The sequence below is a fragment of the Cygnus atratus genome, chromosome 1 (assembly GCF_013377495.2).
Source record: "Cygnus atratus isolate AKBS03 ecotype Queensland, Australia chromosome 1, CAtr_DNAZoo_HiC_assembly, whole genome shotgun sequence".
Lineage (NCBI taxonomy): Eukaryota > Metazoa > Chordata > Aves > Anseriformes > Anatidae > Cygnus > Cygnus atratus.
In genome coordinates this window covers 175,224,007-175,242,179 of record NC_066362.1, presented here as the reverse complement: position 1 = coordinate 175,242,179, position 18,173 = coordinate 175,224,007, and positions in this window count along the sequence as shown.

Below are 18,173 nucleotides of genomic sequence, written 5' to 3'. Positions count from 1 at the left end.
TGACACTGTAACCTTTATGAATGGCTGGCTCTTTGTGTTAATGATATAGGAAGTGAACAGATGCAGTTCTCTGGTGATGAGAGGTGCTACTTTGGATGGTTGCTTTTTTTATGGCTTGATCCAAAATCCATTAGTGTCAGTGGAACTTCTTTCATACTTAAAGGTCAGCATGCTCCAAAGGATTTGCAAGACTAGGGCTGAATTACTAGGCCAGATGTACCTTTCAGGTTATTATGAAGAATTTTATGAGCTCCTAGTAAAAAATTCTATGAAGTTTTGTCAAAAGCCTTAGCTGAGTTGATAGTGTAAAAATGCTTTTAACATAACAGTATTTGCTTCAAAATAATAACATCTTGTTAAAGAATGCTGAGGAAAATGTGGCTTTTTAAATTATTTTCTTAAATAAATTTAAAAAAAAATAAAAATTATTTTGAAATGAGTAAAAATAAAGTAACTTCCATGTCAAAATGCATGAAGAATTGCAATAAAGGTGTAAACTGGCCAATATACAACATCATGCTATATGTCTCTTTTCTATATCATAATTTATTAATTTTACTTGCTTCAATTTGTGCAATAGATTCAGTCCTATGAATAATAACACCAGAACCAAGCTAAAGAAGACAAATATAATTAACGAGAGTTATTGAAAAGCACATTTTGTCAAGATTTTCCCCTAAATGACCCACTTCTTACTGTTTCTCCTTCCCTCCCCTTCCCTCCCCTTCCCTCCCCTTCCCTCCCCTCCCCTCCCCTTCCCTTCTTCCCTCCCCTCCCCTTCCCTCCCCTCCCCTTCCCTCCCTCCCCTCCCCTCCCCTCCCCTCCCCTCCCCTCCCCTCCCCTCCCCTCCCCTCCCCTCCCCTCCCCTCCCCTCCCCTTCCCTTCCCTTCCCTTCCCTTCCCTTCCCTTCCCTTCCCTTCCCTTCCCTTCCCTTCCCTTCCCTTCCCTTCCCTTCCCTTCCCTTCCCTTCCCTTCCCTTCCCTTCCCTTCCCTTCCCTTCCCTTCCCTTCCCTTCACTGCTTCTTCCATGATATTTCAAGACACTGAGGAACAAATATGCAAATTATTCTATACAATTTTCCTTTGCAATGGCAAGTAGCATATACACTTTCCATATTCGCATGCATCAATATGGGACTAAGGATATGCAAAACTATCCAGCATTGGCAGGTTAATCTTGTCTGGCTGCCAGGTGCCCACCAAGCCACGGTCTCTCACTTGTCCACTCAGCAGGATAAGGGGAGAAAAACAAACAAACAAACAAACAAACAAAAAAACCATGAGTCAAGGACAGGGAGATCATTCACCATTTACTATCAGAAGCAAAACAGACTCAATGTGAGGAAGATTAATTTAAATTAGTGAGAAATAAAACTAGAGTAGAATGGTGAGAAACTAAAAACAGAACTAAAAACACCTTACCCTCAGTCCCCCTTCTTTGACTCTTCTACCTCTAACCCTTGGCACAAGGGAATACAGGATGCAGAGAGTCCTTAACATTTAGTTTATGCCACTCTTTCCTCCTCACTTTCTTTCCCTACTCCTGCATGGAGTCCCTCTCACAGGATGCAGTCCTTCCCAAGCTGATTCAGCATGGGCTTCCCACAGACTGCAGTTCAAGAGCTGTTCCAATATGAGTCTGTACCCATACCATTCCTTCTGTAATGGATTGCTCTAGCATGGATCTTCCATGGGCTGGAATTCCTGCTAGACAACCTTGATCCACCATGGGCTTTACTCCACAGGTCACAGTTCCTGCCTGGAGCTTGCTTGTGCATGGACTTTGCATGGGCTGCAGCTTCCTTCAGCCCATGTCCACCTGCTGTGGGATGGGGTCTTCCATGAACTGCAACATGGATGTCTGCTCCAACATGGTCCTCCATGGGCTGCAGAGGGACAATGTCCTTCACCATGGTCTTCTTTTAACACCATTCACCACCACCCTCTGGGTCAAAACAAATAAATAAATTAAATAAATAAATAAATAAAGAAAGAAAATAAGAAAAAAAAATAAAAAGGAAAGCTATGCAGAGGAAAAGGATCTGGGGGTGCTGATTGGTGCTCGCCTGAACATGAGCCAGCAGTGTGCTCTGGTGGCCAAGAAGGCCAATGGCATCCTGGCTTGTATCAGAAACAGTGTAGCCAGCAGGACCAGGGAGGTGATCCTCCCCCCGTACTCAGCTCTGGTGAGGCCGCACCTCGAGTACTGTGCTCAGTTTTGGGCCCCTCACTACAAGAAGGACATTGAGGTCCTGGAGCATGCCCAGAGAAGAGCTACAAACTGGTGAAGGGCCTGGAACACAAGGGCCTGTGAGGAGCGGCTGAGGGAGCTGGGGTTGTTTAGTCTGGAGAAGAGGAGGCTCAGGGGAGACATCATCACTCTCTACAACTACCTGAAAGGAAGGTGTGGGGAGCTGGGGGTCGGCCTCTTCTCACAGATAACTGGTGATAGGACTACAGTGAACGGCCTCAGGTTGCGCCAGGGGAAGTTCAGGTTGGAAACTAGGAGAAATTTCTTCTCAGAAAGAGTAGTCAGGCATTGGAACAGGTTACCCAGGGAGGAGGTGGAGTCACCATCCCTGGGGGTGTTTAAGGAAAGGTTGGATGTGATGCTTACAGACATGGTCTAGTGGGTGATACTGGTGGTAGGGGGATGGTTGGACCAGATGATCTTGGAGGTCTTTTCCAACCTGAATGATTCTATGATTCTCTATGTGCTGCAGGGAAATTTCTGCTCCAGTGCCTGGAGCATCTCCTCCTTCTCCCTCTTCACCAACCTTAGTGTCTGCAGAGTTGTTTTTGCCACATTTTTCCTATTTCCCTGCTTCACAGCTGCTGTACAGAATTTTTACCCATTCTAAATATAATATCACAGAGGTGCAAGCAACATCACTGATATTGGCTCACTTTTGGCCATTGCCATGTTTCTTTTGAAGCTGGCTGGAACTCACTGTGTTTGACATGGGGGCAGCTTCTGGTTTCATTTCACAGAGGCCACCCCTGCAGTTTCACTGCTATCAAAACCTTGCCACAAAAACCCGATATACTAACTATAATGTTAATTGTATTCAGTTGTAGCACAAATAGTCAGTGCTGGTTTTTTTTAATTATTTTGATTAAGTTTGGTTGGACATACAAGTCATGTGTTATATGATTTAATATTTTATTTCATGACTGTTTGACTGCAGCTTTTATAATTAGGTTTCCAGCATACACACTTTTAAAATGAGGTTGTCATGAACACGTTTAATACACAATTAAAAATGAATGTTTCTAGGAAAGCTCCCATTGATAAACTCATTCACTAGATCAAACACCAGAAGAATGGAAATTGGGAGCCTTAATCAAAAGAATCAAATTCTGTTTTCTACGGTTTTCCATTGAATATTCACGCAGTATTTTTCAAGACATATATCTATCTCTACTGAAAATTCTTGTTTGTTTGAGGTAGGCAGGCAAGAGAACAGAACACGAAATAGAACATCAATGATAGGACAAGAAATACACACAATTAATCAGTCTGATTAGGACCAGCACTTTTCTCATATTGAACTTTAATAGCAAAAATTGCAAAAAGGATATAGGGGAGAAATTAGTCTGAAGTCCCTTTTCGCTTCTAAATGTTTATATTTAAGTCATTTCAGTGCTCAAAAGGAGCACAATTCAAGGAAAAGAATATTGCTTCTTAAAGATCCTTTCTGCATTTCATTGCATTTTCTGGCTTAGCAAAAATATCTGGAAACTAAATGTGTTAACGATCTTCCTTAAATTGCTATAAATACATAAATCAAAGTAATACTGTTGTTCTTGCTTTATGATGAAATATTTTTCAGCTAAAGCCAATTATATTTGCAGTGGCTTATCACAGCAATTATATGAAGCAGCAGGCCAGTCAGTAATGACTTTTTTGTTAGGGGAGTGCTAAGAGCACTTCCAGCGGAGCTCTATTACCTGGATTACAATCACAGTTTTAAATTAGGTACCAATGCAAGTAATTTAGTTTTGTTTTTGTACTTAATTGGTCATTAACTTGTTCATGCCAATAATTTTATTTCTGTGCCACTCACTCATTAAATACTCCCTGAAACATCTATCCAGAAACATTTCTTGTTGAAAAAGAGACAGGAATTCCTTATAAAGCATCTATGTCTGTGTGACACCTTTATCTCCTCGTGAACAAATTTGAATGCCAAAACATTTCTTTTTCCAGTGTAGTAACAGTATGGTCATTAACATAAGTCAATAGAAGCCTGGTAATTGCTATTCCTGATTGAGCAACATTTGTGTGTAGTCTAGCAACTTGCTGCTGTCAGTGACTAGAACCACATGCTCATAAGAAAGCTGGAATGAATGATTACCTGAGAGGGTTTTTGGTGGTGGTGGTGGTGTGTTTTCTTTGTTTGTTTGTGTGTTTTTCCTCATTCCAATGGCTACCTTTTGTTTTATGTCCTGAAATAGGTCAGCTGTATTTTTTTAAAGAAATAAATCTAATTTAATGTAAATGTGAATGTGCTCATATCCATATAAATGTTTTTTTTTTTTTTAAGACCGCAGTGATATTTTTTGTGTCAATGAGCTTTCTAGGTTAATCGTGCAACAAAGTGTATCCTTTTATCAGTTTTAAATTTAAATCCTGCCTATTTACTGCTACACACAGCAGTAAATATGCTATTTACAGTTCGCTATTCATGAGGAAATGGTTGGCGACCTGCTACGGAGCTTGGATGTGCGCAAGTCGATGGGTCCGGATGGGATGCACCCGAGGGTACTGAAAGAACTGGTGGAGGAGCTGGCCGAGCCGCTTTCCATCATTTATTGGCAGTCCTGGCTATCGGGGGAGGTCCCAGTTGACTGGTGGCTAGCCAATGTGACGCCCATCTATAAGAAGGGCCGGAGGGCAGACCCGGGGAACTATAGGCCTGTCAGTTTGACCTCAGTGCCAGGAAAGCTCATGGATCAGATTATCTTGAGGGTCATCACGCGGCACTTGCAGGGCAAGCAGGCGATCAGGCCCAGTCAGCATGGGTTTATGAAAGGCAGGTCCTGCTTGATGAACCTGATCTCCTTCTATGACAAAGTGACGCGCTTGGTGGATGAGGGAAAGGCTGTGGATGTGGTTTACCTTGACCTCAGTAAGGCTTTGGACACCGTTCCCCACAACATTCTCCTCAAGAAACTGGCTGCTCGTGGCTTGGACTGGCGTGCGCTTCGCTGGGTTAGAAACTGGCTGGATAGCCGGGCCCAGAGAGTTGTGGTGAATGGAGTCAAATCTGGTTGGAGGCTGGTCACTAGTGGTGTCCCCCAGGGCTCGGTACTGGGGCCGGTCCTCTTTAATATCTTTATCGATGATCTGGATGAGGGCGTCCAGTGCACCCTCAGTAAGTTTGCAGATGACACCAAGCTAAGTGCGTGTGTCGATCTGCTCAAGGGCAGGAAGGCTCTGCAGGAGGATCTGGATAGCCTGGAGCAATGGGCTGAGGCCAACTGTATGAAGTTCAACAAGGCCAAGTGCCGGGTCCTGCACCCGGGGCGCAACAACCCCAAGCAGAGCTACAGGCTGGGAGATGAGTGGCTGGAAAGCTGCCTGGCCGAGAAGGACCTGGGAGTATTGGTTGATAGTCGGCTGAATATGAGCCAGCAGTGTGCTCAGGTGGCCAAGAAGGCCAACAGCATCCTGGCCTGTATAAGAAGCAGTGTGGCCAGCAGGTCTAGGGAAGTGATTGTGCCCCTGTAGTACGGCTCTGGTGAGGCCGCACCTTGAGTACTGTGTTCAGTTTTGGGCCCCTCGCTACAGGAAGGACATGGACGTGCTCGACCGAGTCCAGAGAAGGGCGACCAAGCTGGTGAGGGGTCTGGAGAACAAGTCTTACGAGGAGCGGCTGAGGGAGCTGGGCTTGTTCAGCTTGGAGAAGAGGAGGCTCAGGGGCGACCTTATCGCTCTCTACAGTTACCTTAAAGGAGGCTGTAGAGAGGTGGGGGTTGGTCTGTTCTCCCACGTGCCTGGTGACAGGACGAGGGGGAATGGGCGAAAGTTGCGTCAGGGGAGTTTTAGGTTGGATGTTAGGAAGTACTTCTTTACCGAAAGGGTTATTAAGCATTGGAACGGGCTGCCCAGGGAGGTGGTGGAGTCACCATCCCTGGAGGTCTTTAAAAGACGTTTAGATGTAGAGCTTAGCGATATGGTTTAGTGGAGTACTTAGTGTTAGGTCGGAGGTTGGACTCGATGATCTTGAGGTCTCTTCCAACCTAGAAATCTGTGTCTGTGTCTGTCTGTGTCTATATTGTGTAATTTTCTGCTCCAGGCATTTTACTGAGATGAGTGTATGCATGAATATAATGGCTGGAGTATGCCCTAATAGGCTCTTCCTATCTCTGATGTCTTTCCTGAGATTGTTTCTCCACAAAATGGATTTTTGTATCAGTGGATTTGGACTGGGACTGTATCTAAGGTAGAAACATAAATGCAGACACCACCAAACAGCTTAAGAAGAAGGTCGAAATGAATAAGCTTTCTGGAGTCAAAACTGAACAGATTTCTGAAGCCATACAGCTCAGACCAGGCAGTAAGCAAGGACAAATAACGTGGGAAAACATAATGTGAATATGCATATAACCAACCGTTAGTGGGGTGTTCAATCCCTCCATAGTGACCGGAATACAAATCTTTTTTTTGTTGTTGTTTTTTTAATCTAATCTTGCCTTTGCCTTTGAGCTAGAAAAGCTCAGTCACTTAGTTCAAGCAATAAGGACTCACAGGTTTTACATACAGAGGTCCAGCTGATCCTCCCCAAGAGAGATCTATCACAGTTGTTAAATTTTAAATACAAGTTCAGTTACATTTGGATATATGCTGTGTCCAAACACTGGGTGGATTTGTGGAAACAGCTTTTTACATAAGAGGCACCATTTTGAAGAATTATTAAAAAAATGATTAAAATTAATGTTGTGAGCTCCTCGTGCTGACTTTTAACATCAGCCAACTAACATTTGGATGATTAAGTAATTCTCTCTTCCTGTAGAATTCTCATTGATTTGACAATTTCTTACATAGAGACTTTGTAAAGTTATCTGCACTCACAATAGTTCAAAGGAAAATATAGGAGAGCAGGAAAGAAAAAAAAAAAAAGATGAAGGGAGATATTATTAATAAGAATAGCCAACTATTGAGAAAACAGGAAACTGAGATATTCTGCCTGAGGAAAAAGAAAAATAGCATAATGGCTAACAGGCCCATTCCATTAATGGGTCATACAAAAGCAGTTGGCCCCACTTTCTTAGAAAACAGCACCACTGACACAGGCCTGGAATTGATTGAATGTCTTGACATCAAGTCTTGAAGAGCTGTATTAGGTTTACGTGGCAAGGGTTTGGTAGCAGGGTGGGTGCAGGAGCGGCCTCTCCGAGAAGAGTCCAGAAGCTACCCCATGTTAAGTAATAGCCAGTTCCAGCCACTCCAAAAGGGACTCGCCACTGGCCAGAGCTAAGCCAATGAGTAACACTGGTTGCGTTTCTGTGACAGCATATTTAAGAAACGGAAAAGACTGCTACACAACAGCAGCAGGGAGAGAGAGGAGTGAGAACCAGCCCTGCAGGCCCCAAGGTCAGTGCAGAAGGAGGGCAGGAGGTGCTGCAGGCACGCAGCAGCAGTTCCCCTGTGGCCTGTGGAGAGGCCCCTGGTGGAGCAGACTGTTCCCCTGCAGTCCATGGGTCCCACATGGAGCAGATCTCCATGCTGCAGCCCGTGGAGGAGCCCCCGGTGGAGCAGTTGGATGTGGCCTGGAGGAGGCTGCGGCCCATGGAGAGCCCCCACAGGAGCAGGTCCCGGGCCAGAGCTGCAGCCCGTGGAGAGGAGCCCATGCAGGAGCAGGGGGTCTGGGGGGAGCTGCCACCCGTGGGGGACCCGTGCTGGAGCAGTTTGCTCCTGATGGATGGACCATGTGGTACGGACCCATATTTGGAGTAGTTCTTGAAAATCTGCCGCCTGTGGGAAGCCCACACTGGGTCAGTTCAGGAGGGACAGCATCCCATGGAAGGGGACCCCATGTTGGAGTAGAGGAAGAGAGTGACTGTGAAAGAGCGGTAGAGGCAAAGCATTATGGACTGACAGCAGCCCCAATCTCTGTTCACTTGTTCTGCTTGGGGTTGAGGAGGTAGAAGAGGGTGGATGGGAGGGGGGGGGAGGGGGGGGTTAGTTTGCTTTTAGTTTCTCAGTGTTCTAGTCTGCCAGTGATAGGCAATACATTTTATTAATCTCCCTGTGCTGAGTCAGTTTTGACTGTGACAATAATTGTTGAATGATATCCCTGTCCTTCTCTCAACCAATGAGCCCTTTTCATTGTATTTTCTCCCCCTCTTCCTTTAGGAGGTGGAGTGAGAGAGCAGTTGTGGAGTTTGGCTGCCCAGCAGGATAAAACAGATGCAGAAGTAAACAAACTCTTGTACATTTCAAGATCAGTTGAATAGAAGGAGTAGGACTTTTTCCCTAGTAAAGAAGTGCTTTTGCTTTGCATGAGAAGTACCTGCAATGCTCATTTATAATGGACTGAGGGAAATGGAAGTTTAGTGTTTTCCTTTTGTTTGTTTTAGTAACATGGAAACAGTTTGAGAGGTTCTTAATCAGTATGGCTGTTGTGACCATTCGGTTGAGCTGAAGGATATTCGTGCTATTTTAGGAATATGCTAAAGGCTGTCTTAGATAAGGTGGTCTTCAGGTGGATGAAATAATGAAGGCTAAAATTCACAGGTACCAGTCAGAACTGAATAGCTGTTGTCTGCTTGTTAAGAAAAATTAACAGTCCTTTAACTGTGGTGAATCCAGAGACAGAAAAAAGCATGCTACATGCCAAAACAGAGTACGGAAAGATTGCTGAGAAATCATGAATAACCTTTTCAGGTAGAATACATTAACACTGAGAAATTCTCTCTGGAATTAACTAGAAGTCTTCTAAAACTGAAAAGATGCTGAAAAATATTGAGCTTTGTATGTTATAATTGTGAAAATTTGAGGTTGGAAAGGACCTCTGGACTGTCTTCAGGCTTTAGAACTTAGGAGAGGATAATGAACATTAGCAATTGGAGAGAAAAACTGGAGCTGAGAAAGTGGGGAATGTAATTTCCATTCCTGATGCTAATACCCATGACAAGAGAAAAGCAGTTTCATAAGGAAATGGTAGCAGATAAAAGAGTATAGGCAGCAGAAAGTGGTCACCAGGAAGAAAGCAAACACTACCATTGCTGAGATCTTCACGAATAAGATTGAGAAGGCGGTTAGCAAGAAATTAACTGTTCTGTTTTGATGTAACAAGCTCAGAAAACTGAAAGTAAGTACTTGCAGTGCTAATACAGGTCCTGTAGTGAGATAGTGGAGTGTTGGCAAAAGCCTAAAAGATTATCAGTTTGGACTGGAACACATTTGAAGTGCATCACCTCTTCAGAGAGGCAGAAATAAAAGCAAAAATAGTAGGAATTAATGCCCTATTAATGAGATCATGAAACAAAGCAATGTTATGAGTAAAACTAAAGGAGTTAACGATCACTTTGGAGAAGTACCATAAAAGCTATTCTACTGAGGGAAAATGTTAGGTGTCTATAAACACTTGTTATGACTCTCTTGTCAAACACAAAGACAGAGAGAGCGAGAGAGAATCCATTAAAAGGCAGTGATGAGTACAAGTCCACAATACTGTGCATGTTTCCATCAAGGAAGAAGTCATTCAAAATTCGGCATCTATGAAGAAGAACTACAAATGTGTTTGAGGAATGAACAGTACGCCATATGTGGGAAAGTTTAAAAAAAATAAAATCTCATCAAACAAATGTTGATGGAAAACACAACAGTTTTAGATAAATATATAAAGATAAAAATGATGAAAATAACAACTAGTCTAGAGGATAATGTTAGAATGAGAATGAAATGGGGTGGATGGCCATTTGAAATAGCATGAAAATCAGAATAAATCATACAGTCATCACATCAGTGACATCATAGAATAAATGATTGTTTTTATTGTTGTTACTATTATTGTTGCTGTTATTATGCAAAATAAACTACTCTGAATCCATGTCATTTTAAAGAGTTGGGAGTGAGATTATGTGAGGTGATTACTCCTTAAAAATAGGGTATAGGGTACATAAGTTGGAAGATCTTTAGAAATCCTGCTTGTTCAGAATCCAACTCAGTGAGAAAACAGAAGTATAAAATGACCAAGCTGACTACAATCAAAATCAGTAGCTAGAAAAACTATTGCTAATCATCTGCAAGGATACTGAAAGTATGTAATATTTGCTCACCATGCTGTTTTTCATCATTTATAAACAGTCCTGGCTATCAGAGAAGGTCCTATTTGACTTGTGGCTAGTAAATGTGATGCCCATCTACGAGAAAGGCTGGAAAAAGGACCCGGGGAGCTATAGGCCTGTCAGTCTGACTTTGGTGCTGGAGAAGCTCATGGAGCAGAATATTTGGAGTGCCATCATGCAGCACTTACAGAGCAACCAGGTGATCAGGCCCAGTCATCATGGGTTTATCAAAGGCAATTCCTGCTTGAGGAACCACATCTCCTTCTGTGAAAAGGTGACATGCTCTGTGGATGTTGTCTACCTAGACTTTAGGCATTTGACACCATTTCCTGCAACATTCTTCTGGTGAAACTGATTACTCATGGCTTGGATGAGTATATGCTTCATTGGGTTAAAAACTGGAGAGGTGGCTGGGTCCAAAGAGTTGTGGTGAATGGAGTTAAATCCTGCTGGAGGCTGGTCAGTAGTGGTGTCTCCCAGGGCTCAGTACTGGGGCCACTTCTCTTCAGTATCTTTTTCAATGATCTGGACGAGGGGATCAAGTACACCCTGAGTAAGTTTGCAGACCACACCAAGTTAGGTGCGAGTGTTAATTTGCTCAAGGGTAGAAAGGGTCTACAGAGGGATCTGGAGAAGCTGGATTGATGGGCTGAGACCAACTGTATGAGGTTTAACAAGGCTCTCAGTGCTGGGTCCTGCCCTTGGGACACAACAACTCCTTACAGTGCTACCAGCTGGGGGAAGAGTGGCTGGAAAGCTGCCCAGCAGAAAGGGACATGGGGGTATTGGTCAATAGCTAGCTGAATATGAGCCAGCAGTGTGCTCAGGTGGCCAAGAAGGCCAACAGCATCCTGTCTGATATCAGAAATAGTGTGGTCAGCAGGACTAGGGAAGCGATCGTCCCCCTGCACTCGGCTCTGGTGTGGCTGCACCTAGAATACTGTATTCAGTTTTGGGCTCCTCTCTACAAGAAGGACATCAAGGTGCTGGAGCTTGTCAAAACGTGTCCAAAGAAGGGCAACGAAGTTGGTGAAGTGTCTAGAGAACAAGCCTCATGAGGAGTGGCTGAGGAGATTGAGGTTGTTTAGTCTGGAGAAGAGGAGCCTCAGGGGAGACCTTATCGTTCTCACAACTCAAATGAGGTTGTAGCAGGATGGGGTAACTCTCTTCTCCTAAGCAACAAGCGGTAGGACAAGAGGAAATGGCCTCAGGTTGTGCCAAGGGAGGTTTAGGTTGGCTATCAGGAATAATTTCTTCACTGAAAGGGTCGTGAGGCGTTAGCACAGGCTGCCCAGGGAATTAGTTGAGTCACCATCCCTAGAGGTATTCAAAAGAAATATAAATGTGGTCTTAGGGACATGGTCTAGTGTTAGAGTTGGCAGTGCTAGGTTAACCATTAGACTTGATGATCTTGGAGGTCTTTTCCATCCTAAGTGATCTCTAACACTCATCTATGATTATAAAAGAAGACAGATCAAAATAAAGAAGTAACCGTGCTTTTAAGCAGGAAACACAAAATAGTTTTGCAGAGTAATTTAGATGATAATTGTATGCAAGCAATTGACTCCAGTCAATGACTATTTCAATTCACCAATTGCACTTGGCTTACTTAATGCATAGAGTTACTCCAGAGAAGAGCTGATCACAATAATGGAGGGGGATTGTACAAGTAATGGAAAAAAAAAAAAAAAAAAAAAAAAGCTTTTTAAATCATTGATCCACACACATATTGCAAGATAGTTCAAAATGTATATGTTGGGAAAGAGCTACAATTTCATCTAAAAAACTGCAGGTATGTGCAAAGAAATACCTTCAAGATTCAGTTTTATGCATTTTAGTTCTTCTTAACAGGTTGCTGTTTTTAACTCGTGGTACATAGTATAACTTGAAAAAGGAATGAATTTGTGAAATACAGAGGTTTCAGAACAAAAAAAGGAAAGAAATATTAACAAAGAAAAACAAGCCAAAACAACAATAGCAATAAAACAACAACAATGACAACAACAAACACAAGCATTTTCCCTGTCCTTGGGATGGGACAATCCATGAAGATAATCCCAAGATGAAAGTAGGGATTTGTGTAGTATGGGCCGAATGCATTAATTTGTTGAATGGATTTTGTTTGCTATTCCAAATTAATTCTGGTATTTTTGTCTTACCAGAGGAGGAGACTCAAAGTAAGGAGAGAACAGATTTCTATTGGAGAGTTGCTGAATTGTCTTCAGAGACAGTTTTGTGTACCAGGAATGCACCAGCTATTTCAGGATGAAAACCATTTTGGAATAGCTGGTTCCCCTTAACCAGACATATAGAAAATGTGAGGTTACATGGATTGTAAAAAAGAGTGCTCACAGTCAGAATTAAAGTGGGGAGGTGACAGTAGGTTTGCTGCAGAACATATTTGAAAGAGGATGTTATATCTTAATCTACATTACGTGCTGAGGAAGGAGAGGGTGGGGATGAGGAGAAAGGTGAGATTGAGAAGCTAAAGTGCAATATGAAGGTCACCATTTTTCTACTGCTATCAAAAGCTGACTTCAGCTTCTTAGGTTATTCTTTTTTGGGTGCCAGGTTCATCTTAGGTGATGCAATGAATCCAAACTTTAGAATCCAAACTTTACCTGTCTTTCAATTATGATTTTTATTTATTTATTATTATTTAACAGTTCATTAACAGTGAAAAGGACTTAGCATAATCTATATGTTGAATGCTCTCAAATAAAAAGAAACTATCTATGCAGCAGTCCTACATATTTGTATATTTGTGACTTTATCAAGAAAAGACTGAATAGCTGTACCAAATAACTGATGTTAATGGATTCTTATTTCTTTTTAATTGAAAAAAATGAATAATAGATGTAGTTCTGGGGTCCATTTTTCAAATTAGGCATGCTTATAAGAAAAGGGGTTATTTTCAAGAAACCTTCAATGCAAAGTAGAACTCAGGATATTCTTGTAAATTCTGTTTGCAGAATACAGTTCATCACCTGGTTTTGGAAACATTGTTAAGTTCTGTGCTCTTTTAAATACTGTATAATATTAGTACCTATTAATCAATTCATAGTGCCTAACTGTCGGAGAAGCATGTGAAAAGAGTAGATTTAAGATAGCTTTCAAGATGTGTGTGACTCTTACTTTAGTCTCTGATACTGCTTTCTGGAATAACTGTTCTGACACAGTCAGAGCTGTCTCCAGGGGAGTGACAGGACTTAGGCGTTAAGTGTCTGAAGATGTTTGCATATATGTCAGTAGGTTGGAAAGAGGAGAAAATACTTTGCCTATGTCTCCAAAACACTTGGAGCCTATTTTCACTGTCTATTTTTTCTTATTTCATTGTACTTTCCCCGTAAAAACAAAACAAAACAAAACAAAAATTTGAAATGGATGGTTTTGTGTTTGTCAGCAGCTATAATTGTATTAATTGTTTGGGAACACAGCATCACAATTTCAGCTGGTGTAGTTCCAATGAAGCCAGAAGAGTTTTATTATTGCTTATCATTTTCAGTGCGGAACAGCTGAAGCTATGTAAGACATAGACTAAGGGGTAAGGGCAGGAGAGAACTGGGACATTACAGCACATCCATCTGTCACAGAGCACATGAGTAAAAATTAAACTCATGGTTCTACAACCTCTAGGTTACATTAGCAGAAATCTGTGCTGAAATAAATGTTAAATTATATTTATATGTGTGTGTAAACCAATAATATAAAATTAAAGTACACCTCAGATTGGTAACACATTCTGTGTGTAGGGTCTCAAAAGGAAGAAAATATTTTCGTATGAACAGTGAAAATATTTCAATGAATGAAAAATTAAAGATTGAGTTCTTGAAACTAAACTATACACCTAAAAAGTACTAGCATTTTTGGGTCACGTGCAACACTCTGTTTCAAAGAATATTGTTAAAAATGTGTGTTAGAACATCTGGACTATTAAGGAAAATGAAGGGTGGTACCCTTGATGCCATTGCTTTTCCTTTTACTTCATTTTACCTTGCTATATGTTATTTAAACTTACTGTCTGTCTTCCAGTTTTCATACCAACTGGACTGAGTTTCTACACAAAACACTTTTTTTTTTTTAACAGAAAAATTGCTTGAGAATATTTAGTTTTATTTTATTATATATATCTTCCATATGCTCTATACCCATAATTAGAGTTTTTAAAAGCTAATCTTTTTAATAATAAATACAGTATGTCAAGGAAATGACATATGATTCAACTTAAAGATAATTAATAATTATGAATGATACTAATGGTACCTTAATGTTAATGTCATTCTGCTAATTTAATATGGCAATTAATTTTGCACATGAAACACATGCAGGTGCTTTGAATATATATATATTTTCAAATCTTCATTTCCTAACTCTCTTGATAGTTATTCTAATTTAGAATTAATACTGAGTAACCTTCATAGTAATTTTTAGTTTAATATGTTATTGTCATAACAACCACTGAACAGTTGGAGAACAGCTTTACATTAATATTATTTATGGTTATATCCATTAATTATATTCAGGATGATTTCTGTGAATAAACTTACTCCACTGAGGGTCTTAAACTAACAAAATCATAACTTGGCTCATTTCCCACTTAAAGTTTATGTTATGATCTTCTTTGTTTGTGAGGATATTGATTTGAGGACCTAGCAAACATGTTGAGCACCTGCCATCAGTGTTGTTTTCAAACTGAATGGGAGCTGATAGAACTGTTTTAAAGGAAATTTATCCCATGTTGCAATATGATGAACAGTATTATGTGCTTGTTTAAAATGAGGTCAGGTAACCTATTCCCTATAGTTAAAATTCATAGCTGTTGCTTAGAAAAAGATGGCCCTTTTGCTCTTTTAATCCAAAGAATGGACTAAACTCTGTATGCATTTACTGTCATGTCTTCACCGTAGTTAAGAAGGGTAAAGTGTTTAGCCCGATAAAATGCGCCTATTGATATGTTATGTAATATTTATTAGGTATACCCATCTTGCATAGAACCATAGTCTGTTGGGGTACTATTATTGTACAAATATTAATGATGAACTAGTTTTCAGAGGTTGGATTATCTTCAAGATGACTTGGCAGCTCACTCTTTCTACACTCCATCTCACTATACCCATAGGAACACTGAGTGTTTAAATAAGATTCAGTGTTTATCTAGATTAAGATACATACAAACCGTTATCCACTTACCATGTCAATCCCCATTCACTGTGTAAATATCATGTAGTCTTTCAAGCTGTTCACCTAGTTCTGTGGGTACCCTTTGGCCAAAGCCTTTTGTGACATTTCATTTGTGCCACTCTCCTAAATCCTTTCTACATCATCCACCAAAAACCTTTTAGTAGTAGAGATGAGGGTAACAAGATTTGTATAGTGCTATCCTAGAGCTCTTAAACCAAGAATGGATTTCTCTTTCCATTACAAAATACTACTGCTTCTCACCTCTTTATTCTGCTTTATAGCTCATCTTGGTGTTCTTTTTAGGTCAGAGACAATGACTAGGTTGTTTTGTTCTGTTTTGTTTTGCAATAAATTACTGAGATTGGATTGTAAAAGTGTTAGGACAAATTAGAAAGGAATAAGAAAATAGCTGAAGACTGTTTGCAAAGGCTGGAGAGGGGGAAAAGATTTCCAAGAAGGGATAAATATGGGTAGAGGAAGGGAGGAAGAGAGGCAGGTAGGCAGGCAAGGAAGGAGGGAGGGAAGGAAGGAGGGAAGGAGGGAAGCAAGGAAGGAGGGAAGGAAGGGAGGAAGGGAGGAAGGGAGGAGGAGGGGAGGACAGAAGGAGGAAGGAAGGAGGAAAGAGGCCCAGAATATATAAGAGAAATTTCTTTGCCCTCTGAGTTTTACACCTTTACAGTGGGCTGCCATTTCTTGCTTTTTTGCTTGTAGCATTTTTAATTTCATTAAACAGGAATCTTTGTGAAATGTTTTGTGTTTGATTTGGGATTGTTCCGTTGCCTTACAAACAGCATTTTCTCAGGACTGTTTTGTCTGTATCTAATTATGCTTTTTGTTTTTTAAAAAAAAAAAAATATTTCTATACATCACAGAAATATTGTCAAGATTTTTTTTTTAATACAAAGCATCTAGTATTTGTAGAAAACCACAAGTTTTTAAAGGATGAAATAAGAAAGTTTTATTTTTTCAACACTGTTTAAATCAAATTAAATAAAGCATTGTCTTTCAAAGAGGCTGGAAAATATCTGAAGAACTTTCTTCTTCCAGTAATCAGAAACATTGTTTGTTTATTTGTTAAAGCTATTCTCAGTTACTCAGGCCTATCTGATAAAATTGCCATCCTCTTTCTACTAACATCCCCTCTTAGGACATGACTGCACTGCTCAATGAAGCAACTGACCTGAGCACTGTTGACCTAAGCAAGTATATTCACACAGTGTAGAAAAAAGTATAGCTGCATACAGTAGAGTTTATTAGCTTAAAAATAGCACTCAACATTACTTGTGCACTACAGTCTGGGCAGTCCTCTAGTCAGCAGGTGCCAACTCATCTGTCTAAATTGCAACCATCAAAAACATTGCTATAGAGTTTAAGCTAGCTTTCTAGGATTACTACAGTAAACAGTCAGAAATAGTATACATAGAAAGATGTGATTCATTGCTCTCCACCCAGTTCTGGTGTCTATAACACATGATAGTCATTTTTCTCTTAAGTGCGTATGCTTTATCTTCACTCATTGTAGGGGATGCATATGACTTGCCCTGATTATTTTTCAGGGCTGAAGCTAGGTAAGACTTTTTCAGTTGTGCTGTTTGATCTGTTGACTGCTTCTTTGTTGCTTCTATTGAGAACTCATATATATTGTCTATTAATATATTTATTGGTTGTAATATATTAATGCTATTTATATTAACATTTATTAAAGGTCAGGGCATTGCATACAGCTTTGTAGTGCAAAGGATCTGGTTAGGGAATTGGCTATAATTTTGTACTTTAAATGATCTGGTTGTGTTTTAAGAATCTTTAATAGATAAAGTGATTCTAAACAAAACAAAACCCCCACATTCTTAGTAATTGTTCATAGAATCACAGAATGGCTTGTCTTGTGTTAGAAGGGACCTTGGAAGGTTAGAAGGGACCATCTAATTCCAACCCCACCTTGCCATGAGCAGGCATGTTACCCACTAGATCAGGCTGTCCAAGGCCCCATCCAGTCTGGCCTTGAACACTTCCAGGGATGGGGTATCCACAACTCCTCTGGGCAACCTGCTCCAGTGCCTCACCACCCTCTGAGTGAAGAATTTCAGCCTAACATCTAATCTAAATCTCCCCTCTTTTAGTTTAAAACCATTCCCTTTGTTCTACCATTATCTGCTTGAGTAAAAATTCATTCTCTATCTTTTTTATAAGCCCCCTTTAAGTACTGAAAGACTGCAGTGAGGTTTCCCCAGAGTCTTCTCTTTTCCAGGCTAAACATCTCCAGCTCTATCAGCCTTTCTTCACAGAAGACCTGCTCCAGTCCTCTGAACATCTTTGTGGCCCTCCTCTGAAACCACTCTAACAGGTCTGTATCGTTCTTGTGTTGTAGGCCCCAGACCTAGATGCGGTATTCCAAATGGAGCCTCACAAGGACAGAGCAGAGTGGGACAATCTTCTTTACTGTGAGGGTGATGGAGCACTGGAACATGTTGCCCAGAGAGTTTGTGGAGTCCCCCTTCTCTGGAGATATTCAAAACCTGCCTGGATGCTATTCTGTGCAATGTGCTCTAGGTGATCCTGCTTGGCAGAAGGTGTTGGACTAGATGATCCTCAGAGGTCCCTTCCAACCTCAGCCCTTCTGTGATTCTGTGAATAGAAGCATACACTGCTGGCTCATGATGAGCTTTTCATCCACCAGAACTCCCAAGTCCCTC